General features: G+C 40.1%; 1 long non-coding RNA gene across 1 annotated transcript; it reads right to left on the bottom strand.

The window, feature by feature from the left end:
* LOC117943478 lies at positions 1 to 21,676 on the bottom strand. Its single transcript, XR_004656356.1, has 3 exons — positions 21,542 to 21,676; positions 20,842 to 20,962; positions 1 to 486 (listed from the first exon to the last, which is right to left on the bottom strand). It is a non-coding gene; the product is annotated as an uncharacterized LOC117943478 (long non-coding RNA).
* Between the last annotated feature and the right edge of the window lie 4,680 nt (positions 21,677 to 26,356).

Raw genomic sequence — 26,356 nt, 5'->3', positions numbered from 1 at the left:
CGTACGTGCAGAAGACAACACACCATATAAACTGCCCACAATGTCCTGAATCTCCCTCTAAGCTCTTTGACATACTGATGATCTGCAGCTACACGGCGGACAGAATGATCAGACAGACAAAAGATCACCACCCCCGTGAATCATTTCAGCTTTTCTCCTAGCTTTTGCTTCTAACTCCCTCCATCATGTCAATCAGAGCTTTGTGACAGAACACTTATCTCACAAGGAGATTATGTGTCATCAGAGGATGGAGGAACTTGCAAATCCCACTTTCCTCTCACTGCTCCTGTTGAGGGCTGGAGGAGTAGCCCATCTCCTCCTTGGTGATTAAAGTGGGAGATTGAGTGCGTTTGCGCAGCACACAAAGAGGATCATTACAATGCACTAGCATGTTGTTGGAAATAGCCTTGGCCAGGAGCTGTAATCCAGACTGTGCTTAATGAGGGGCCACCCAGCCTCTTCATGGGCCCAAGGAGTCAGTGAGATCTGGAGGGTAGATAGAGAAACTGCCCTCTCCCCCAACATATCAATCTTCAGAGTGATTGGAAAATTATAATAATAGAGCTTGCCGCTGATATTTCAGCCTTTCTGTCCCCACAATGCCTTTGCTTTAATGAGATTCATGTCAGATGATTGTTCAAGGGAGAAAATGAGAAAGTTGTGATAGTGTTACAGGAGTGTGATAGCAACTGATAAACAAAAACAATTCCTGACAAGATGTTATGGTGATTAAGAGAATATAGGAGAGACAATTGGAACCATTGCTCCTGTGTCAAGCACTAAATATAGGGTGGCTTATTTATCTGTGTTGAAAACACTATGCAATGTGTCTGTAAAAGTAAACTTATTTTAAAAGTTCACTTTTCTTTCAGAAGAACTCATGAAATGAGCCAATCTCGTTTGCTACACTAGAATTAACTGTAAACTAATGGCAACACTACTACAAACCAAATTCCTTCAATCCGTCAACAGTGGTGGTGTCAGTAATGCTAAAGCTCCGAACAAATAGCAGCTGGAACTGTAAGAGTCACAATCCTAAGCAAAAAGCCATTTTTCCCTAAGAGCTTCTTTTAAAAACAATTCTACAGTGCATGTTTTTATGTACCTTAGGTAGGAAGTGTGTTGTCAAACCAACTGCCATGGCCCTGAATTTGTAAAAACTTTCAAATCTACCATAATTTAGCTTACTTTTTGCTACCGTGTCCTTATTCTATGGCATGTTAACATTACTTTGATAAGTACAACCCAACTCACTGGCCAAGCCCATTGGGCATTTGCCCACAGACAATACTCAGCATGTCACAAATCATTAGCTCAAAATATCGATAAGCCAATTTTAAGTAAATAGGGAATCAAGGCATGTATATGGGCTGTGTCTCTCTAAAACAAGAATCATTGCATTAATTGTATTGTTAGGTAAGTAGAGGCATTCTTTTGTAGCTTGACTTTGCTGAAAATAACGGAAACAGTATTGTAGTTGTATGCATTTAACAAGTAATACTAAGGTGGTGAGGCCACATTGCTGATTATTTGTTAACTGTAATTTGCACATTGTATAGGCCAACTTAATTTAAGTACTCAAACCTAGTATCCTAATTTGATTTGTTTATATATTACTTAGGTGTTAGGCCCCCAAGTGAAATGACTTATTTCAGGTCACTTATACAACATTGCACTGTTATCAATTGTCATTCAAATTTTTGCTTTTGCAGGATAATAAGCTAAATAATATTGTCAGAAAACAAAACAGGTCTCATTTGAAGATACTCCACGTACAAGTGAGTCCCAAGGCTCCACTGTTATATGAGACTGTCCTTGGAACAATAGCCTGATACATTATTGAGAGAAAATTAGATTTTTTTTTTCTTCCTTGTTTTCTCGCTACATCTCCCGACACAAGGGCCTGCATACATATCTCGTAATCCTCGTTTTTGGGGGTCTTTTCAATTAATTTACTTAATGTTTTCATCCCCTGGCTTTTATCTAGTCAAAGGAACTGCCTCTTTGTTGCCGGGAGACCAGTTGTATTATCACAGTCATACATCCTTGCTGCGGTCTCCTGGGTCAGTGTGTGACTAGAGTACTGTGCACCAAGCTTGTTGTGCAGTGACATACAGCTTGTCCTTTCCAAGTCCCAAATTAGCCAAACAATGGCTTGCAATAACAAATAGTTTTAACAACTAAACAGGAAAAAGTCAGCGTGAAAGACATTTTCAGCCTAGTTCCAAAGAGATATATAATAAAAGGTATATAAACAGTAATGGCATATTCTAACATCAGTAAATCATTGTCATATTCATTTTGAAACAACATTACCATGAATAACCTAACCATCAATTAGGAAGTTGGCAGTGTTTGCTTGCCTCCACTCTACATTTTACAGGGCTGGATTTTGTGGTGAAGTTTCTTTTTCCTTTTTCTTTTTTTTGGCATAAATAAAATAAATTAAACATAAACCTAAGCCTACCAATCTCCCTGTCCACTCTAAGCCGTCACAATTTTGTGCAATGGTAGATAAGTTTAATACATTAAAGAAAATTACTTCCAACATGTGTATCTTCTCCCATTAAACAAGAAAGATGAAGATCGTAAGGGCAGAAGCACGCCGGACCTGTGTATCTCCTCTGCTGATGTGCATGCATTATTTAAATCTACAGTATAGGTACATATTTTTTCCATTTGTGACTTTATGCTTTGGTGTAAATATCCTCTTTTTGCCTTTGCACAGTGCTGATGAAATGGCGGAAGCTACATGATCAAAAGAGTTCATTTCTAAGTGTGTTTAGTGATTGTCGTTTTAATTTGACATTTACATTCTGTGAAGTAGTGCGACATGGAAATGTGTCTGTAAAAACTAAACAACAAAAAGATAATAAACACTGTGCAAACCTTGGCATTCCCATTGATTTCTAGTGTGGTTTCCTTTGGGTCCTGCTGTGGTTTCTAGGAGGAGGGATTGACTCCTGACTATCTCCTGCTGACAATCATACATCAACAATCTTCTGTGTGTGCAGCTCTATACACAAAGAGCGATGTGTCAAATTTTGAGAGACACTCACCAGGCTAGTAAACACGGTGTAATTATGCCACTGCAAACATGCAAGCTCATGCCAACAGCTGCAAGCGGCATGTAGGGGCCTTAAGACACACAGCTCTGAGGACATATGGTCTCCTTGTTGACACACTCTCTGACATTAGGTGCACATTCCACATAGTATTCCTTTTACATTAGTAATGGGCTACGAATGTATCTCAAGTAATTTGACAGTGTTGTTAAAAATACTCCTATAGGGCATAAATAAAGGCATGCCTTATTCTTCACATAGAGTCTGACAGTTTATTTTCCTGACTGACTCCATTAAAATCATAATTTATCTCATAGTATTTGAGGTTACCTGTGTTTTCTCTATATGCAACTACATTTTTTTAAATCAGATTTTATGTTTGTTTTGAACATCACCATCATCATTTATGGTAATTTGGACATTAATAATGAAAACATTATCCAGTAAATTGGTAGTGAGTGGAGGTAGCAAAGCGTTGCCAGGGTTACCAAAGCAATGTTTTTTTTCAGTTTAAATGAGCACACCGCTGAATAGAGGGGTCGGCATGTTGGCTACCATCTTTTCTGAAGCTGTTGTGTTGTTTACACCAAAATGTTCACCAATATGATCCCTGACGCTTTGAGATTTAGTCAGTCATAGCTTTCTACCTGTTTATAAGGCACACCTGTGCAATGTCATGCAATGCAATACAACAGCACTGCAATCTGAAGCTTATTACTGAAGCTTTATCAATTGTATGGTCCATAGTTAATTAGTGTTCTTTTGAACTGCATTATATTCAAAGTTCGTTTCTAATGTTTGGCCCATTGCATTTACAAAATTACTCATGACTGAATATGAGCAACACAGCTTATTATAATTATATACATCATAATTGTTTCTTACTTGATCAAGACACAGGGGACTGTGTCTAGATTTCAGCTAAACTATGATTCATTTAAAACAGGATTATTCAACAGCATCTTACAGATAATTCCCAGCTCATGCTAAATTAATTACTTTACCGATGCTTGTGGGAAGCAGCATAATGTGAAGTCGTCTTTGTTGACATAAAAAATATGAGAAGGTTACAATATTTGTTGCCAAACACAGTAAAGCTCAAAATTGCTGTAATATAGAATAACATCCCATCAACCAGAAACTTCCTTCCGTATGATCTCTTTGGAGACCCATTTGACAGTACAACGGAGTGCTTTTCAGAAATTGACTGAAATTAGCTCTGTGCCACAGAACCATAAAAACCCAGGGAGGGAGGGAGGGAGGGAGAGATGGAGTGGCTGGTGGCTGAATGCCAGGTGAAGCTCTCCTGAGATGGCCATGGGCACCGTGGCAGAGAGATCCAGCCAAAGAGCTTTGTTGTTATAAATCAGATTCCCATCCCTATTTTTACTCATCTATAAATCTCATTGGGGCAAAAAGCATTGGAGCCACAGAGCCATGGAGGCTTCGCGTAGGCAGGAAATTAGTAGTTACTTCCCAGTGCTGCACTGGTTGAACATGCTCTAATGACCATTATTTATTTTATGCTGTCGTCCTGGTCCCTGATTCTAATCTGTAGCAGATCTGTCGAACAAAATGAGAGAATCGTTAGGGAAGGGGGGGGGGGGGGGGGGGGGGGGAGAGACAGAAAGAGAGAGATAGAGAGAGAGACAGAGAGAGAAAGAGAAAGCGAGAGATGGGAGACAATTACCATGCTTTGTTAATTGCACTTATTTGCACTTATCATGGTAATAACAGGCCTCTGTGAATACAAATACAACAATGGTGCTACTGAATACCGGAGGTAAATTCCTTGGGTGCTGTTATGGTTAAAAGCTGGATTTGGCAGTATTTCATATACCAGGGGTTGCAATGCAATCATTCAAAGGCTTTAATCTTTGCTATACCTTGGATGTCATAGTGCAATGAATTTCAGCTCTGCAGCAGATGATATAACTCAACACCATAAAGAAATCCATTTACATTGTAAAGCAAAAGCTTCTCTCCCAGTTTATGAGAACAGAAGTAAACTAGTGATGTATTGTCAGCGTATAAGTGGTCAGTCATCTACACAGACTATTATTAGAAGTAATAAGAGCTCAAAGAAGTTGAGACTGAAAATCACAGGCAATAGTTAGCAGACTTTAAAATATTCAGAAGGGGAGAAATTGATCGAGGTCATATATCTCCCCAGCAAGATGTACTTGCCTTATGACACTAAGATATGTGTACTAATAGGGACATTTTAAGTTAATGAAATGATATGGGGGATACCGGCTAATGAACCACACAGTTTATGGTAATGATTGGTACTTGTCCATAATTTAACCAACCCTTCCGCTTTGACAAGCATATAATTGATTGCCTGTGCTGAATCTAAGAGGTCCACTCTGTCTGAGTCAGAGTCTGTTTCCAGACATCATCTCAATTCTGAATTATTCAGAGGAACGTCTCTACATTACATAACATTGATTAGAGTTCATTATTTTATTTTAACCTTTTTGCAAGCATCTACTTTTCTCTCTCTGGACATGGCCATGGACATGATGTACAAACACTGGTACAAACACTGGTAATTAATTGTGTGGCATATCCTCTTTCCAGATACTACCGCACCAGCGAACTCGGCAAAGGGCAACTATTGTATGCTGGTTGTCTGTATAATAAAAATTCCTTGTTGGATTTACACTGGGTTAAAAGAGTTGAAGCTCCATGAGCAAGGATTGTTTTGATCTAGCGCAAAAGGTCATTCAACTTAGGAATTAATACATTATAAAATAAAAGCCTTTCCTATTGACCCACGTTTTCCCACTGCTTTAATAAAGTAAACATAAATGAATCAAAATTGTTTTATATAAAAAGTTTGTTGTATCCTTATAAAATGAAAGCTTCCACTGTGACTTATAAGTTAAACAATATGGAAATAGTTTATAGGGGCCAAAGCAAAGTGAATAAATTAAAAAAACAAAATACCAACTCTGTTGCTCTATAAGGCAGTGGCACTGGCAGCCATAACCCTGGATACACCATGCATTAATTATTTTTTAAATGATTTTGTACGATAGGGAGTTCTGGATTAGCAGAGCCAGTCTATCTTCTCCTATCTCTGGTCAGTGTGCTTGCTGGTGTTTGGTGGAGCAGGTTGTTGTTGTTGTTGTTGTTGTTACTGTGACTGTTGAGTGACAGCACTGTTTTCTGTGCGACTTGTGACACATCTGTAAGTTTTTGTTGGCACTAGTCTCACATTGCCAGACCTTCCTCCACAGCTCTTAAAAAGAAGGCCAAGCTAGTCCACACAACATTCCGGGCTAGGAGACAAACATGCTCTGGTTTATTGGCATTTCTATGAACTAATCCCAATCATCTTGGGTAGTGCCAAGCAGTACCTCTGCATAATAGTCTCAGACGGATCTTCTTAGGGTGCAACATTTTTACTCAGGGAGGCGAGCTCCGGAATTAAAATGGCCGTTGAGTGTGTAGAGATTTTTACTCAAAAAACAAAGAAAAAAAAAGGTAAATATAATTTGATTGTTGGTTCTAGCTTGAACGGATGTTTCCCAAATCGACTGGAGTTTAGAAAGCCAATACAAAAAAAATGTCTAGGGTAACGGACATCTGGCTGAACCTCCGGCAGTACTGGAGCAATCCCATAAATGAAACACCAACTACATAGACTATCTCTGCACTGTTTGGAGTGATTTAAAGGTTCTCTAAGCGATGTCACGTGTGTTTTAGGCTACAAAACTTGTTGTCACATACAGCAAACATCTTCTCGCTATCTGCGAGCTGCCAAACTGTGCCCACTTGCACAACGAAGCATACACAAACAGTGTTCCAGCATTCCAGCCAATAACCGACAAGAAGGATTTGGGCGTGGGGGGTTTGTGTGCGGGGAGAAGGGAGGGATGAGGAGGAGGGAGGGGCAAGCTAGTCATATTGAAAACTTTGCTTAGAGCACCTTTAGTAAACAGGTTAATGTGAGAACTTTGATCTTTCAACGGAATAAATGGATTCCCAAATCCATAATCTTACAGCACTAAGGCTGCATTTTGCTTTGCGGCCCTCCATCGGCTATAACCGCACTATGCAAGTTTGCCAGACCGTGTAGCAGATCTGTAGTTCCAATGAGACATAAGAATAATGGTAATGGTAACGGTAATGGACAATTCCACCTGCCACCTGGAGAGGGGCTGAAGAGGAAAAGTGCTTAGGTGTTGCTTTAAGCTGGAGTAAGGTGTTGCTACACCACACATAAAAATGCTCTGGGTTGTTTGCATTTCTTTTTAACCAATCACAATCATCTTGGGCAGCGTTAAGCCCCGGATGCAGCAAAATAGTCTTGTAATAATGTAAAATAGTCTTTTTTTTAATACATTATATTAAATGAAGCCATTTACAACATACAGTACGGTGAGCTATTTAAATTAGTTGGTTATTGGGTTCAAGTCCCACTAAAAAACTCTGTAAGGGGTTACCTGCACTATGTTGAGACCCATGCAGTGACTAGTACATTCTAGCATCTGGTTGACCGGTGAAAGAGCAGTGTGCATCAAGATAGCTAGAAACAGTGGAGGGATTTAGCCATTAGCAAAAATGTATTTTACAGTGTATTATACTATTTCTTGGCCAGTTGCTGAGCAACCAACTGAGACTCAAGGAAGTTACTGCCTCCCAACCAAGAAATAGTAAAACCATAGACAGTTAAAGAGGTGGACCAACAGATCCCGTTGTTCTGGACGGAGACCAATGAAGGAAAATAGAAGCACTTTTCTGGGGATGGCTAGGCATTACTGCGCAGCCTCCAACTGAGCTTGAAGATGTAGTTGTGACATGGGCAACGTGTCTGAAGTTGTAAGTCTTCTGGTAGCTGTGCCAAGAGAAATCTCAATCATTCCCAATCAGCAGAGATGGAGAGTGTAGTTATATGTTAGGAGACAACATAGGCACAGGCTAATTACTGCTAACTAACATGCTAGTTAACATTAGTAATTAAACCTAAACCGCTGATGTAAGTCCAAACTGTCTGTGAGCTTCTCCTGGCAATACAGTGATTTGTAGACTATGCAACGTTAAGTCGCATAGTTATGATGCAATCAGCCTATTTTTACAAAAACGTCAGCTACGGAGCCAATACAAGAGGTACAAGGTAATGGAGCCTTTTACACATTGTTGTTTTTCTTTAGAAATAAACAATGGACAAATAGAGTCTTGAAACGTTTCAGATGTATTTATTCACTGTCAAAGTGGTGACAAAATGAAAGGCAGACAATGGGATGCTAATTGCAGGTGATGGCTTCGTGGCATTAAAATGGCACCATGGGAGCAACGCTTAGAGAGGAGAGGCTTACCCCCTTGAGTAAACCCCCATAACATGATCTCAGGTCACTTTGGATTTTAATAACTTGGTGTGCCTGTATAGTGAAAATAATGGGAAAACCAAAAAATAACACATCAAAGCAGACTGTGCATAATGGATGATCAATGTTAAACACGGCAGAAAGCTGCAGACTTGTGAGAAGCGTGAGACAGCCTGTTGAATCGGCATGTGTGAATGAGGCCTCAACTGTAGTCCATTAAGGGAAATTAATGGTTGGTTTGAGCTATATAAATAAAACTGACTTGCCTATACAGCAATACAAATTGATGTACCTTTGGTAGTGATTCCTTGTCAGACATACTATAGGGCGTTTCTCAATATGTGTTCTTCTATGGACTTGTGTTCTTGTGTTCTTGTGAAACGTCATGTTTGGTGGCCAAAGTACTGACCCAATACACAAGTTAGCATTTCGCCAAGAACACTTAAAGTCCCCTCCTCCTCTATCCTCCTCCTGGCTCTCCTCACTCGCAGGCTCCTCTTCTGCTTCTCGGTAAAGTATACCGACGGCAGTGGCTAACGTTACCCAGTCCATCTATAGTTTTGATACCTATTTTAACGTTTCTTTTGTGATTTCAATTAAAAGTGAATCCCGAAATATGTTACAAGGTTTTCTTCTCGCCGTTGTGTCGTTATTTATACAGTTATTGGCCCGTGATACTTAATAGCACGTTAGATGAAAACGTAACAAAACAACAAGGCGATGTGAAAGGTGATCGTCCATGCTTTATTATGAATACACACATCAAAGCTGACTATAAAGTGGCAGCTGGGGGTGTTGATCAATTACAGGAAGAACGCTTCGTCTCAAAATTGTCAACAGTGTTTTGTGTGCTTCTGAACTCGCGAGTACAGTCTTCCAGGTACAGCTAGCAAGTACGGTCTCCCCAAGAACACAAGTCTGTTCTTTGCTTACTTGGTATTGAGAAACGCCCATAGACACCATGAAGTCAGACATTGATGCATGGTGAGGAAGACAAAAGTAAAAAAACAGTTGGGGTTTCAAATCCCGTCTTTATATCACTCTCTCAAATTAGGTATCAATGCCAAAATGGATTTCCCCTCCATTGTTGCCATCATCCTTCTTTCTCACTCCACTGCTTGTGTCAGAAATATATGTCATGTTGCAATAAATTATTTCAGTATACAGGGGGTATTATGTAGGCTATGTTAATTGGACTTCATTAAGAACACACAGCTCCTGTGAAAACTAATTTCAGTAGCAGTGAACAGTTCCGAGCAGATGTCTTTAACGCAAGATGAAATATATATTACGCCCCTGGGTCTACCTGTTTGGTCAGCAACAGCCAGCTGTGTCAGGAAAAGTAGGCTGTTGAAACTGTCCTCGTTTTCACCAGGGTCTGCATAGTTTTGTTGACATCAGCATCTTATCAAGGCATTATGCAGATGTTGCTGAGGACTGGCGGGACAAAGCAGAAGCGACATCATCATTCTTCAGAGCCACCCTCAAGTGGATGAAACTGAAGTGTTTCCTCTTTTTGGTACGGAGAAAAATTAGAGATGAACATCTATGCTAAGAGAAGTGGTGGGGTTGACTCAGTTGCTATCAAAACGTACATACAAAACCTATGTATGTATGGGATTGGTTGACAGACTGTCCCTAAATGTAAAATGGAATACTATCATCTATCAACAGATTGATAATAAGACATGTCTTCTGGTTGACAATAACATTCTTTCACGGAATTAGATTTATTGATTGAAGTTATACCGACACTGTATGTTCCATCAATAACACAAACCTTTGATTAAATGGACATCAAATTAAATTATTCTGTCAATTGCCTGATGGAAACTTAATAAGAATGTGGGCTCTGAATGTAGCATTATGATTGAAGGATATTATTGCTAATAGTTTACATATTAATGTAATTATTAATGGCACAATTTGTGTTCTAACAATAGTGTGTTTTAATTGTCCTTTGTATTGTACCATAGGCCTATAAATAAAGTATACTCCATAATTAACCGTTGAACATGTATATTGTGAGGGTCAGCCTCCATTCTTGTTAAGCCACATTTGATGAACATTACCACTGGTGGCAGGTGTTTGTTATCTTTTTTTACAGTCTCCCAATCGATAAACCCCCGTGACAAATGAGTAAGTTAACTGAGACCGGGCTAATACTGGATCACAATAGACTTAGAAAATGTTAATGATGTGTTTGTATATGATTTACAGATGATTTTAAAGTTTGACCTTATATGGGGCCAGTTTGCACAGGTTTTCCCCAGCTTCCTATATGAGCAACTACTGTTATCTCCTCTCAGGGTCTCCGCTTCAGGGTTAGCATCTCAAAGTGCCAACCCTGAAACTATGTCAGGCTGTTTAAACACAATAAATCAACCAATGTCACAATAGCATTGGACAAAGATTTACAATGCACATTTGATCTAATAACCTCCCCTCTTAAGGAACCACAAAATTCAATTAAAAAAAAATGAAACTTAAAATCCCTGAGCCAAAAGGCTTGTCAATTGAAAGCCAAAAAAAAACAAAAAAAACAGGAGTTTGCATTTGGTTGAAGCAGAGGCACAAATATAAAAAAAAAACTTAGATGCAGACAAATGAATGAATGAATGAATGCATGCCAAATGTCAGATATAAATGTTCACTATCCTGTTTTTTTAAACAGCTATGCACTATAAGAAAAACCCTTCCAAATTCATGAAAATGACATTGGACCTCTTTGATGTACATATCTGCAATGACGTCCTCATTATTCTTCATACAAAAAGAGAATAGATAAAAAAATAAAGAGAGGGGGATCAAGGGACAGATGCGGCTGAGTAATAACCTTGCCAATGGCATTAATTGTCTCTGTGTGTGTGTGTTTGTGTGTGTGTTTGTGTGTGTGTTGGGCCAACGCGTTCTAATGTATGGGTTTGCACGATAGAGTATGAAAAAATATGTAGACCAATTCATATGATATCCTACAAAACTCACATGACAGTTGAGTTTAGCCAAGAAAAGGTTACTGTAAGCTTGCTATAGAGCTTTGGAGGCCCAATTTAAGCGGCTGTTGCAGTTTAGTTTAGCTAACAAAAGGTCACGAGCACCGTAAGTGTTGGTCGATTTAGCGGCCTTTGCCGTTCAGTTTAGACAATATTGAGTTAGGCTGACAAACATAACTGTCATGCGGCGACCAGAGTTAAGTTCAGGAACCAAAACGACTATTTAAGATTAAAAAGAGATTGTTGCCCCCTTAAGTAGTACTCCTGGGACAGAAACATGCATTTCCTGGGTGAAATTATTTTGGTTTTCCCAGGATGCAAACTCAGCCCCCTGCTAAAAAGCCCTGTTTTATGTAATAACAATCCACCCATCTATCCAAAGCTCCTCCCTACTTTACACAGACCAAAGCTGTCTTATACAGCAGTCCTCTACATACGGCGACAAATACGTGGAATGTATGTGTACTACACATTGACTGTAAATATTACTGGGTAACCCATCCGGTTACACAAAGTGCTTTAAATGAGGAAGTGCCTTAAAGCTGTATTCTGTCTGAATCCCAGCAGGGGACACCATGTGCGGTTGCAAAAGGAGGTTGGTTTCTGTAGAAGTCTATGAGAAAGTAACCCCCTTCTCACTTGATTTAATACCACCGTAAACATTTTCATAATGAGCTTATGGTCTCAATCATTTATTTTAAGTCTTCTGCAGCACAAAACGATGTTACGTTTATAAATTGTGGTCTCGTTGATTTTAAAATCAGCGATAAAGCAGGGGGTTGCTTTAGGGCAGCTAAGATGTGATTGCCAGTGAAAGTGTGTAATGTAGCATAGAGTGTAAGACGTTCCTCCCTCACGTCTAAAACTGTCACATCCGCAACCAGGAGGGTTGTGCCAGTAACGGCAAACTCGACAACTTACAGCAGATCTCCACACACCAATGGGTGATGTCACCTGGTACCACAGTGAATTACTTTTCGTAGCTATGTGCGAATGGTTCATGAGAACAGCCTGGTTGAGGCAGGCAATTGGTTGGCGTGAGCAGGGACCGGCCAGCTGAGACAGCTTGTCGACATCCCAGCGTCCATCTGACCACACACACACACACACACACACACACACACAGAGGAGCTGTTACCTTCTCACCATGGGGTCTTGCCTGTTGCCTTCACATCACTTAGCAAACTGCTTGAACTCTTTTGTAACAGCAATTAAATTTGTCAAGGGTGTAGGAGGCACAAAGCAGCCATTTAGAGGAACCTTCAGAGGTAAACATGCCATACTCTGAGCCTGTGTGGTCTGCATTAAATAAACAAATGAAAAAAAAAAAAAAAAACATGTTTTGCAGAAAACCCTCCACTGGCAAAAAGGAAAAACTACTCAAGAAAATAGTTTAAAATAAAATGTTAAGAAAAGTTGTGTTTCATCTTTTTGCTGTGTAAACATTTGTCACATGTTGAAAATGTAAGATGGTCATTTTATTATTTCCACATCACATTTTCCTAGACTTTAAGTATGTAGAACCCACTATATCGCTGTAAATATTACATGAGCCAGGTAATTGACAAAGTAATAGGCTTTTAGAGTTGGCTGACACTGGTCCGCGGTCTCTGCTGATATTTATAATGTTGACTTACTGTACAAGACAGAGAGGGTAATCACTGAGACAGTTTATCCTAAAGCTCCATCTGTCTCTCACCCTCCGACATTGGGCGAGGGGTTGCAATTGTTTTAGGGCAAAACAGGGGTCAACCTAAATCAAGTTGGAATGCTTCATGGATAAAAAGGCCAAACGGGAAACAAAATGGAAGATTCAATCTATTGAAATTAGATCCAGCAAGAATATAATGCTTCATTTAGAACGCATTTTGTTGTATTTCCTTTTCAACTTTTTCAATTCATCTTTGTCCCTTGCAGTCTCCAGGTTTTAGCTGAAATTAAATTGATTTGCATAATGAAAGGGGATCAAATTTACTGTACAGAAGTAAAATAGAAATAAAAAAAGGACTTTCCTCCGAGGGCGGATGGGGTATGAGCCACGAGAGGAAGGGAGAGGTGAAAGAAAGAAACAATAAAATGCAATTATACAGCTTCAATAAACCCATAATTCCAGCACGTACAAAAATACCCAGATAGGCGGTTCACATTATTTCATTCGACAAAGCTATAAAGACTCATTCAAAGCCGCAGCAAGCCTTACAACACCACACATTTGCTAAATGCTAGTGTTAAAAAAAAAAGAAAAAAAAGAAGGAAATTAGAATGTCCCCAACCCTTGTGACACCCTCCACTTTCTAGGTGTTACTAATTTCATTTATATTATGATGGCAATGCTTGGCAACCTTTAACAAAGAATCTCATCTAATTATTCTGTCATTTGTTGTATGTCTGTTCTGGGTACCATCGTGAAGTGTGGGATCAAATAAATATGAGAGAAATTCGACGCAAGTCAAAATGTTCATTAGTAAATTCAGTTTAGTTGACTATGTTTTTATTTAAAATATATATTTAGAATTTGCTCACATGCTATTTTTCATTTATGGAAGAAGTGTAAAACAAAAACAGGCATTATACTGTACTTTGCAGATGCATTCATGTCAAATCAATGAACTTTCCTATTGGATCATACTCTACATAAACATATCATACTTTCAATTTGTTTCTCTATAGTGTCAGATAAATTTACTCTAATTCAGCTGAAGGAGAACAGACTTTAAAGCATCTCAAAGGATTGATATCTACAGACCTGCTGCAGTTTCTCCTCTTGGCTGCCGTGCAGTTAATAATGTATGAAGGCTAAGTCGTCATGTCTGCTTCCTCCATTTATTGCTGAAATGTCAGGTGAATAGGAAAGAGTAGGTGGTGTGATAAAATATCCTTACAGCATAGCCCGCCATTTTAAGCAGCAATGAAAGCTTCGTATCTATACTACACGCAAACATGCACAAAAACATACCTCCACATTTCCTAAGCGGTTATTTTTTAGAGCCCCTGAAAACTTTCTTTTACATCTTAGTATTAAACTATTTATAAATATATATTCATAAACAAATCCAGGGAGAACATGCAACGCAACACAGAAATGCCTCCAGCTGGCCAGCTGTACTATTTATTTTCATTAAACAGGATCTCTTCCTTTTGTAATTAACGGATGTATTTATTGTTAAGCCACTGAAATGACTATAGCTCTACCGAAATTAGGCGGCCCCTTATTAATGCAGGCACATGTGATTTTTAATTAAAGAGTGGGGCTAAGGCCGGCCGTGGCGCTCTTAAGTCTATTGTTGAAGTAGCCTCTTCAGAGTCTCAAGCCCTTTTATTGAGATGACCTTACAAGATCTACTGCTCATGAATAGCAATGAATCGTAACAGCAACAATGACATTTGTATTATCAAAGCCGCAACACATTTTTGACAACACAATGCCCATTCATGTGAGACAAAAGTGTGTCACATACCCTGTACATTACTTTTCTTTTATCTTCACAGCATCTGTTGCACCAAATGCTGTTTAATGGTCTATTTTAGCATGAGTGTGAATGTGCTGGGGAGCATATTAAACTGAAACAACAAGCTAGCTATCCCTGCTCAGTTACCATATACTGGAGTTTATCTAGCATTGTTATTATTTATTGGATGCCACTTCAAGTTATTGTCATTGTAGGAGCCATTTGTATCCACCTTTTTAGTTATGTTAATTTAGTTATTTATTTTAGCCACTTGGGGAGTAAGGCACTAGGTGTGGCACATTCCTAGGAATTAGGAATATTAACAGGTGTGGTAATCCATGAGAGAAAGGTGTGGATGGCGGGGAACACACGGTGCTTATCGTAGCCGTGAGCACGCCACAGAACTTTATTAATCAGCACTGGGTGAAGCACTATAAAACGAGAACAACAACCGAAGAGAACTAATGCCTGGACCTAAGATCTTTTGCTAGGCGTTGAGAACACCTTGGCATCCATACCGATGCTTATAGGATAGCCTCAACACCGTAAGAACTGATTCCTCTTCGTTTGCATATGGAAGGATTGCCCGTTTCATTGGATTACCCACCTGTCGCGTAGTTGGGAAGCCTTAATTGAAAACACCAGTAAATTCGCATGTCATCCAGCGCAGACCACAACCACGGAAAGCCAGTGAGTACACTTTCATGTATCATTGCCGATGGAATTGGAAAAGAAAAATGTGGACTCTTGAAATTGAAATGAAAGGCTGTTTCAGTGCTGTTGCTTCATATAATTAGGCTATTTAAATGCTGTTAATTGGAAGAAATTCCGACGCTTGTAACGTTTTAAGTGCTGAGTTGTGCATGCTGTTGGTGGCCTCCGTATAAGTAAAGCAGCTGTGCTGTTTCATTGAGCACTTACTGACGCGCTTAACGTACAAAGATGAGCGCAGAGGAAGAAAACCTTTCCGACAAGGCCAAGACCGCTTTTGTGGCCAAAGACGAAAAATATATTACTGATAAGTCCAGTTTTCTTGTTGATGATTCAGGGAAGGGCACAAGAGAAAAAAAATTAAAAATAAAAAAATAATCGGAAATCCCACTTTAAAAAATATATCTAAGAATGATGTGACGCAATGGTTGGCCAATGCTGAAAAGGACAATGAGAATCTTGATGTGCTGTCTATAAGAAATGACAAAGCCTGATAATAGTATTTCCAAGGTTTCGAATAAAGGGTCAACACAGAGATCCCTCTTCCATCCATTCAATGGCTACCAGTGTTAATTCTGTACATTTAAAGGCAAAGGCTGAAAGTGCTGCACTTTTACAGTCTGCAGCTGCTTTGAAAAAGAAATGCATGACATTGACGAAGAAGAAGCCCTTCAAATTGAAAAGGCAAAGCTGAAAAGGAACAGGGAACAGCTAGAGGTTGACCAAGTTGCCTGCTGCTACAGCTAATTTGTCTGTGTTTGAAAATGCTTGTGGTGGTGAAAATGTGGATAAGTATAAAGAGGAGAATTTAGAAGACGCCATGAAATTTCAAGCTCACTTGAAATCCCAAACATTAGGTTCTTTGAACACAGCTCCTGTCTTGCAACTTCCTAAAGCTGTCTCTTTCCAACACGACCAGTCTCTGCCACTTGCTGTACGGCCTAAAGAAAGGCCGCATATTCCAAGCCCAGTCCTCACTAAGGTCTAGTAACCTATTGTCTTCATATGTGCCATCCTCTCACAGGTCTGAAGCGCGGGGGGATGTCCACAGACCCACCAACGCATCAACAGCAGGATTTCAGCCACTGACCTCACAAGGGAGTAGACGTATGCAATCACAGCCGCATAAGCCTCATTCCCCTCGACAATGTTTAACACTCTATTCTGTAAGACCTTATGCAACATCAAACTAACATCCCTGCTCAGGCGGTTCAGAACCAAGCCTTAGCCTCTATTCCTCCACAAGCTATCCCAGAGTTTGATGGCAATCCACTTAAATATGCTGCCTTTAGAGCTTTCAAGCAAGCTATTGAAAAGAAAGCTACAGATAAACAAGAGTGCCTGAATTACCTCGAGCAATATACCAAAGGGCAGCCGAGAGAACTGGTTCGGAGTTTCTATAACATGGCTTCTAGACAGGGCTTTGAGAGAGAAAAGAATCTATTGAAAGAATATGTTGGAAATTAAATTAAATTGCTGTAGCCTATGTGGAGAAGGCCATGGAGTGGCCATCGATGACACTAATGCTCTGCAGGCTTTTTCAATCTTTTTAACGGACTGTTGCAATGTCATGGAAGACTTACAGCATATGAAGAAGATGAATGTGCAATCCAATCCTTGCCTGATAATGAGTAAGTGGCCATATAAACTGAGGGAAAAATGTAGGTCTGTCACCTGGGAGATACAGGAGCGCCGTGGTTACAGAGCTATGTTCCCAGACTTTGTGGCCTTCACTGAGCGTCAGATAAAGACTGTCTGATCCTCTCTTTGGTGACCTACAGGGTACGCAACGAGACCCTTCCACTAAACCCAGGAGCAGCTATACAGGAATAGGCCAAGCTACTGTTGCTGCCATTAGTACTGCCTTAGGACAAACCACATTATCAGCTTGGCACCAACAACACAAGGGGCCACCTTCACACAGGAACAACAAAGAGTCATGCTGTGTGAGTAGGTGCCAGCATTCAGTGGAGAAATGTTTACAGCTTGATGAGATGACGCATCACTGCCGCCGCTTTGAGCTGGAACGAACAACGACCAGCCAGTGCCAAATCGGAGATGAAGCGCAGTTTGCCTCCTCTGGTCTGGAAGAAGCTACAGCCGGCAGTTAAAACTGCTCTGTGTTACCTGGACAGCATATCGGCTCCGGCTGTCCGTATTCAGACTGAACTGGCTTTGGAGGCGCTGAAGCAGAAACCCATCCAGGAGCCGCAGCAGCTGCACCTCAAGCTGAGGACAAAAGGTGTACAACTATGAGCACAGCCTGGAGGTGATAAGGCAGAGCATGGAGGTGGAGCAGAAAGACATCTCTCAGGCCTTCTATGAGAAAGCTCAGACGGAGCAGCAGGTGAAGGAGCTGAAGGAGAAACTGCAGACTTAGATCCAACATGGTGGAGGAGGGTGGAGCAACAAGCAGGTGCGTAGGATGCAGAGAGGGCGTGTGGAGCAGAGACTGAGCGCTGAGAGGGAGCAATGACAAAACCAAGCTGAGTGGCCGTCTCCGTGAAGACCAGTAGTCTGTCTGGATGCTGCTCCCGGTTTGCCTGTAACGAAGATCTGCCATTTGATGGAAGCTGAAGTGTTATAGACGACCTAGACTCAAGAAAAGAAGAAGATGATTTCACTTATATTAGCGTTGCACAAATGGCTTCTTTAGTTTAATTTAGGTAATTTGGGTAATTGTGGTATAAATAAATATTCACATTCACACACATTTAATTTAGTTATTAATTTTAGCCACTTGCGGGAGTATTGCACTGGGTGTGGCACGTCACTGGGAATTAGGTCTATTTACAGGTGTGGATGGCGGGGAACACACGGTCATTGTTGTTTTGTAGCACGTCAGTTGGGTCACGTTAAAAAGTTTGAATAATCAATAAAGAGGGACGCATCAACAAAACAAAACACATTTACTATATACTGTATATATATATTTTTAAATGGAGAAACACAGTAAGACAGCTCTACCATTGCCCTTGACGAGTTTGGTACTTTGTCAACCCTGAGCTGATTTACGGTCTCCATTTAGAAGACAATTGATCCAACCGGGCCAAGAAATTGTAGAGGTTGGTGGGAGAACACCTCAGCATCGAGTGATATATGCTCTATCTGTGTCCTCCTACCATTACATCAGAGACTGGTACAGTATGGCTTTAGACATGGGAGACTCAGTCTACCTCCCTGAGGGAAAAGAGACGAATGGTTCTACATCTCCCAGTAGAGAGATCAACTACCTGTACAAACATTAATTCACCCATTCTTTTGAAATGTGAACATTACTGATGTGTCTCTTTTGCAAGTTGCTGGTCACAGTAAACGGCTGGATGACATCATATTATTGTTATTCACTACGTGTTGAAGGGATTGGATTCCTGCTGCATGGGGCCTTTTGTTGTGGGGGCATGACAACATCAAACTAAGTATTTAGCTTTTTCTGAAAGTGCCATTTTATTTCATTATATTTTTGAAATGTTGATGCCTCAAGGGGTCTCCTGGTAGGTGACGAGAATTTTTTGAAAACATCTATGGTAGATGTGATGACAGTGGATGTCAGCTCAGGTGGAGTGATGATCTTAGGTAGAGAGGTATCATCTAAAAGCTCTGGTGGAGCCTCAGAGAGTGCAAGGCCACAGAAATATGGTATCAAGGGCATCTTCAAAAGAGCAATGAGAATGGATCAAACCACCCTTCTAACTGTGTAAACATGCTAGTCTCCTCACCTCTGGTTTGCCAGAAATGAAAAAAGGTATGAGAAAAAAACAAACAGGTTTCTTACTAAAATTGCAGTATTTAAAAAGGGGGATTCATTCTTCTCTAGCCAGCCATCTATGTTATGTTATTCTCAAAGTAAATCATGTTCAACATGCAATGTGCATTTATTTTTAAGGATGTCATCAAAACATCTCCCTTTTAATTCCCCCAATCACATGCATGCTGTTTTTTTCCATACCTGCAGGAACAGCATGGAAAGTAACTTGTAACTAAATCTGGTACAACACATTTGTCTTCTTCCTTGAGATTAATGTTTTTATTCATACATGTAGTCCCCAAAGATTAAAATAATAAAGAAAAGAACAAAAATACCAGCAAGTGCAGCTTATGGTACAAGAAGTTGTGTTCACAAATGTTTTCTATGTTTGTGACAGTTTGTTTCTTCCCCATAATGCTCAAGGGAGCAATGTCGGTAACACTACAACGGCTTGCTGCCACATATTTGTGCATGTTAGCAATGTGTAAAAAAATCTCTGTATATAGATATTTGCCTCATGAATTTCAAGCTGTGAAACAATGCACTTCCTACTACCCACACGTCAAGAGACTAGACCGCATACTGAGTCCTCAGTGAGATGTCCTTCATTTAAAGTGACAGAGATGCTGTAGAGGCAGACTCAAACGTAGTAACAGAGACAGCGTCAAATCAATTGTCTGCTACACTGCAATGAGTTATAGAGTCACCACTGACCTCTAAATCAGGTCTATGTACTTTAAGTTGAGCAGTCAATTCTAAAGAGTAGGTACAGCTTTCAGACCCTTCATTTCTCTGAGCTTGTGTGGTTACCAAAATGTCTTAAAAAAACAACACAGGTATGGTCCCTGTTATGCCCAGAGAGATATGGTAGTAACTAATTACCAAACCATGGTTTAGGGTAAGGATTTATAGCCCTTTGATAAGGAGAACCAACAACAGAAATAATTTAAAAAAAAATTGGTTCAGAGCTCCATTTTTTCAATCTGCCTCATTCACTGAGCAAAGCTACGACTGACTGAACAAATACCAAACATAAGGAGAGAGGAGTTCCCCAGCCAACACACAAAATCCTTGAAACAACTACAAACTAAGCCAGTTGTCTACACACATTTTTCATTTAAGTTTTAACTGCACAATTAATCTCCAATATTACATTCAGAGATTTTTTCTTTTACTTGGACTGGAAGGAAAGGTACATTAAAAATTATGAAGAACCCATGGCTTCACCCCTCCTACAAATCACACTTGGTAAAGATTCAAATTGCCAACACCTGGTGGAGTACTGATCATGTGCACCTGCTAATGAAAGCACTACACAGTAATGTGTGTGTCCCTGGCTATTCTCGAGAGTTGAAATAGAACTAATATAATGGAATTAAAGTAATAATGGGGAAAGAGAAAGATAGGCAAGTAATTATGTAAGAAGCAGATATTTTAGTTCTTCATCTATGTATACAGACGGGTCCAAAGATGAAAAGGATAAAGTAGGCATATGGATGTTTATACCGTCAACAAATGTTAACATGAGGAAAAGAATACCTGATCAGCTGTCAGTTTATACAGCCCAAGTGATGGCAGTCATCATAGGCCTACAGTGCGTGGAGGAAGTAAGCCCAGACAGAGTGGTATGCTGTGTTGACCCGATAGCTGTCCTTCAGTCCTAAGAGTGAAAGAAAACATTACAGCGTGCAAAAAAACATTAATACACAGGGTGTGTTTAGGGGAAAGGGAGGAGACAGCTTGAACTAGACTAAGGTTTGACTATACAAGATAAAGGAAAATGTTGTTTTTGCCATGTAAACTTTTATCAAATAAATGTTCTGAATGCAAAAACGTACATAGAATGCAGAACATATCCTCATGCACTGTGGAAAGTAGGAAAGAGAGGCTGAGATTAGCTCAAAAGATGGAACCTTGTGCCTGCACGCCCACCACAATCAGCCGGACACCCGTCTTTGCACTCCCCTTCTACACAAGAACACACAGTACCAGCCATGGGTGTCCTCAGAGAACCAGCAGGGGTCAAAATTAGCACCATTTACCAGCCAACTGCTGACTTCTATAGTTAGTTGCTTCACTCACCAGCCAAAAAGCAATGGTAATATATTGAGTGTTGAAATTTGAAAATGTACTAGCTATTTGGCTGGTGGGCAAAAAGTTGATTTTGACCCTTGCATGCCAACTCAAATACTGATTCTTAGCTATAGTGCTAAGTAAGAGAGTATGATAGTGTACTTACTGAGTCAAGGAAGGCTGCCTGGTTCATGATGGCAAGGCGGCTGAAGGTTGAGGTTGGAGCCTGGGTGCATGGCATGATGTCTTCTACAGTAAACAGGTCACAACAAGTCCATAAATCAAGCTAAAGGCATTTTGTATACAGTACCTGCAACTTGTGTTGTGTTCCAGTGGAATGTGGACAAATGAGAAAGCTATATTATTATGTTTGCAGTTACCTTAGCTTGTTAATACATAACTAACATTAGCTTACTTACAGCTAAGTTAATTCATAACTAACATTAGCTTACTTACAGCTAATTTGTCACCCCATGTAGACAGTTGCTAAAAAACATCATTTGACATGCTTAAATCTTGTGTTTTTAGCTAGCTACGGACGTTTGTGGAGAATTGTTTTCCCCACGGATGGGGGCGGGACTTAAATGCGCTCTGTCTCAATGATAGAATGGATCCGGTGGGCTGTAGTAGGATGTGATTGGCCAGTATTCAGATGAGATACAAAGAGTGGGCCAATTATGTGTTCGTTCTCCTGTCTGTGGGCCGTTCATCCAAAAACCAAGGATGTGAATGGCCAGTGTTCCCATAAAAGACACGCAAGTGGGCCAATCATATGATCTCTCTTCTCTCCGCAGCGCCGTCACTCTCTCACTCGCTCTAACATACACTCTTATCACGCACGTACGCACATGCTGGCCTAGACACTCACACCAACGCACGTATACATTTAAAAGGCCATTTGCGTAGGCTCCACAGAACCACAAATCAAGTTTCAACCAGTTCACAGGCTCACACATCATACCTTGTATTTCTCAGCATTGTTACTTCTGTGGTGCACTGCAGGCCCCAGATTAGAAGTACTAACATCACAAAACCAGCAGTATGTATGTACTTTTAATGATCACTGGTAATATATTACCTCTATCATTGGTTTCTCCCTTGACCGACAAAGTAAAAGTTCCGCTGTGTTTGCACCCATGCTGCGGAACTATGAGCGATTCACATTAACATTAATATCCTCTGCCCTCGTGTTTTAACATAAAAATAAACAAATAGAAGACTCACCGGGTCTCTGTGGAGCACAAGATGCAAAGGTACATATATGAAAACCAACAGACTATTGGTGATGTTAGCTGAATTTTTTAATATCATATTTAATAATAAGAAAAAACACTTATGTTGCGCATGGAAGTCTTATGATTTAGTGACATATACATTCAGGGCAAGTTCCACAGTATGTAAGTAGGGCACTGCTGTTCAAAGGACTCCTTTGGGGCCAATTGTTTTTCTTTTTGATAAATTTGTATTTTATCTATGTAAAACAATTTTATTTTTTGTGGACGAATTTGTCTGTAATTAAACTGATTTAACAATTGTTATTATTTAATATGTTAGTCAGTTAGGAACAATTAAATAAACCATACTATATACCTCTTAGCAAAACAATTAGACGTTGGAAGTAGAGCTGCAGGAGGTGCTAATAAAGTATAATGGTTCTTATTACAAAAGTTCTGATCAGTTGAGAACAGGTGTGTTTGCCTGGTTGGTCTTGCCCCCGGCTATACTGCACAAATTGTCCCACTCTCTGATCCAGCGCACAGCCTCTGATCCTCCAGCAGGGCCCCTCTCGCTGATCTGATCTGAACTAGCATTTAGAATTAAAAGAAGGGGTAAGGGGCTTTTTCCATCCGGGCCTCTGTGATTTGGATCAACCTAACTGACAAGCTCCGGGAGTAAAAAAAAATCGATATAATTTCAACAGCTTCAAACATGTTCTTGTAGATGTGTTGTTATTTGATGGTGGCACTGTTGCCTCAAAAGGAAAAGGTTCTGGTTTCTGACTCCACTTTTCTCCATGGGTTTTCTTCAAGATGTTTTGCTTTCCTTCTGCAGTGAAAACACATTCAGGTTAGGTGAAGAGGAGGCTCCTGATAGCCCGTGGGTCTGACCAGAGACCTGTCCAGAGTGTAGTCTGCCTCTTGCTGAATATATGCTGGGAAAGACAACTGTGCCACTGCAACCCTAAACAAGTAATTTAGAAAATAGTTGTGTGTTATTACACTACATAATAACTTTGTTCTTTTTTTCCCTAAACCCTTATCTTGTCTTACTTTTTAGCTTTTGTCTCACAAGTCTGTTTTATTTAATTTCTCAAGATTTGACTTTTTATAGTTCTGTACAAATAAATGGTAGGTCTACTATTGTTTTAGTATAAATTCAATGATCTCCACAGGCTAAAGTAAGTTACTGTCCAAACAATGAAAAAGTAATTGTCGTTATCCAAGCTTTGAACGGACTGCTTTTTTCAGCATGGAAGATGTGTTTGTATATACAGTATGTAAATAAAACAATCAAAGACTCATCTCACTTTATTAGTTCTGTCGAGAGTGATGCCTTTGCATTTCTTGTAATAAAGAGTGGTTTGGGTACGTAGAGTAGTTAGCTAAACTGATTTGTATTTACCTAGGTAAAAGCCTGTCTTTGAGTGTATCGGAAAACTATAATAACTAATGCCATTTAGCTACAAGGCTATATGTGATTGATATTTTCTGTGGTGCACATTTATATCCCGCCCGCAATGTTTAATCAATTGTCATTATCCGGCCAAGTACAGAGAGAAGAGAAAAGGATATTTGACATCACAAAGCTGTCCCGCTGGAGAAGTGTCCAACACCAACCATGTATGTGCATAACGATAGGACTCATGTTGCCCTTTGAGTTGGGAAATGGTCTGATTTATAGCAACACATTCACATGTTCACATGTGCAGACCATCACTAAGGAATGACATTTTCTCTGACACTGATGGGAGATGAATAAAATGCTTGTTTGCAGGGAAAATAAGATTGAAGTGACCCAGGGCGCTTTCTTCCCCTGGATATGTACTTACTCTTTAACCTCAACTTTCATGGCCTTAGTCATATGACCTGTAACCATCCGGATGTCTCGTACAGACCTTCTTTAAAAGGCACACATGTATTCTTCGCTCCCTGTATGACTGTGACAGTGGAGCCCATGCTGACCTACATTTGTGTACATCCATTCAGACCGTGACATTTGCTTGTCACTTAGCAAATACTGTTGGACTAAAGGCTATGATTAATAATGGATGGCTAAATCACTTCTTGGCAAAGATACACAAATAAATACATGCACTGCAGCAGTATAGGTCAACAAAGTATAATAGAGTTGGCTGCATATTGGTGAAGGCAGTAATGTAGAAAGCAATTCAAATTATTAAATCAATGTAAGTTGGAACTTTAAAGGCAGGATGAGCAGGATTTTCCTTAAAAAACAATGCATAGACTAAAACACTATACTAAATCTGTGGTGATGTCTGTTTCTGCAGAGACCCTACACTCAGCCTGTATTTTCTATTTTCTTTTCATTTTGATGAGTTTGGGACGTTTCTGGGCATCAGCCTTTGGTCACTGGGTGTGTAACCCCCCTGCCACACTGTGCAGGGTGTGAGCGCTGGACTCTATAAGAACGTGTCGACCAGGTGCCCGATCGGTAAGCACGCAACCAAGAGGAAGCCACGAAAATTACAGACACAGTGCCGAAAAAATGCAAATACAGCGAGGCAAAACGCCAAGTGGAGGAGGCTTGTTCCAAAAAGAGATTGAATCTGGGATTGGCTATCACCCGCTGGAGAGCACTGAAGGAGAGGATGGGGATAAAGAGTGTGATGTGATCCTGCAAGTGGTACTCTGGCAACAACGGTCAGAGTGTCATTGAGCCAGGCAGGAGGGGCCAACTTTCAATGTTGTGTTTACAAACTGCAACAGACAAATCCCACACATTCTGCCTTTAATTCCCTAATTACTTCACACATTTCTCCAGATAATGCCCATCCCTATTCTATCTGGGCTATAAGGATGGGCATTGTAAATTAGCTTAGGCTTTAAATGTGTGCCATTGGTTTATGCAACGTACTTATCCCTATACAAATAAACATTGAAGAAATTATTCAAAATTATAAGTAAAACCTTTTTTTTTTAGTCACACTGTGATTGCAACACTGTTATCACATCAGCAAAACCCTAAGTTTTAGTATTTGTGGCATCTCGTGTATACTTGTATAGACAAAGGGGAGTGTGATAGCTGTCAGTGTGGAGAAAGCTTCTTTTTGTATAGCAGCGGTGAAGTATAATTTATGTTGGAGACACAATCTGAAGCCAGCTCTCAGAACACTCAGTGGATACAGTAGACCTACTAATGAAAAAAGCTGAGTATTTCTTTGAAACCCAGTTGTGAACGTCTGCCACTGTCTGACTGGCCATTTCAGCAGCAGATCAAAAAGATGAAAGCAACTTCATATTCAGCATCGTCTGGTGGCTACGACAATTACAGTAGGAGGCAGAAGGCAGGAGGGAGCCATGCTGAGAGGAGAGGCTTTGTTTGGCTGTGGCCTGTCATATGGCTTGTTTATTTCCATCTAGGACCATTCTCTGAATCTAACCCTGGTTTAAACACAAGCTTGCTCCACCGTGATTCAGGAGACATCCTCAGCAAACAAGTTATTTACACGGATGCTGTGTTTGCTCCATCCCTGTGAACTCTTCTACTGAGTAATTCCCTGAGTAATTGAAGTGTGTTGCACACATTGAGATGTAGGCTTTTCTTTTTAACAAAAAAAATTAAATATTTATTTGTTTTCATCTTTTTTCTTTTTATCATTTAAAATACATTTGCAAGTTAAGGTCAACATTGAATAGGTTGCGGATATCAGGTGGATGTGACCAGTCCATTCATCATGGTTTACCCTTCTTCCTCTTAATTAGACACAACCATCCTGTTGTCACTAATCCCCACTCCCTCC

Source organism: Etheostoma cragini, chromosome 4, assembly GCF_013103735.1.
Source record: "Etheostoma cragini isolate CJK2018 chromosome 4, CSU_Ecrag_1.0, whole genome shotgun sequence".
Classification (NCBI taxonomy): domain Eukaryota; kingdom Metazoa; phylum Chordata; class Actinopteri; order Perciformes; family Percidae; genus Etheostoma; species Etheostoma cragini.
The sequence above is the reverse complement of the archived record's forward strand: the minus strand, read 5'-3'. Positions and strand labels throughout refer to the sequence as shown.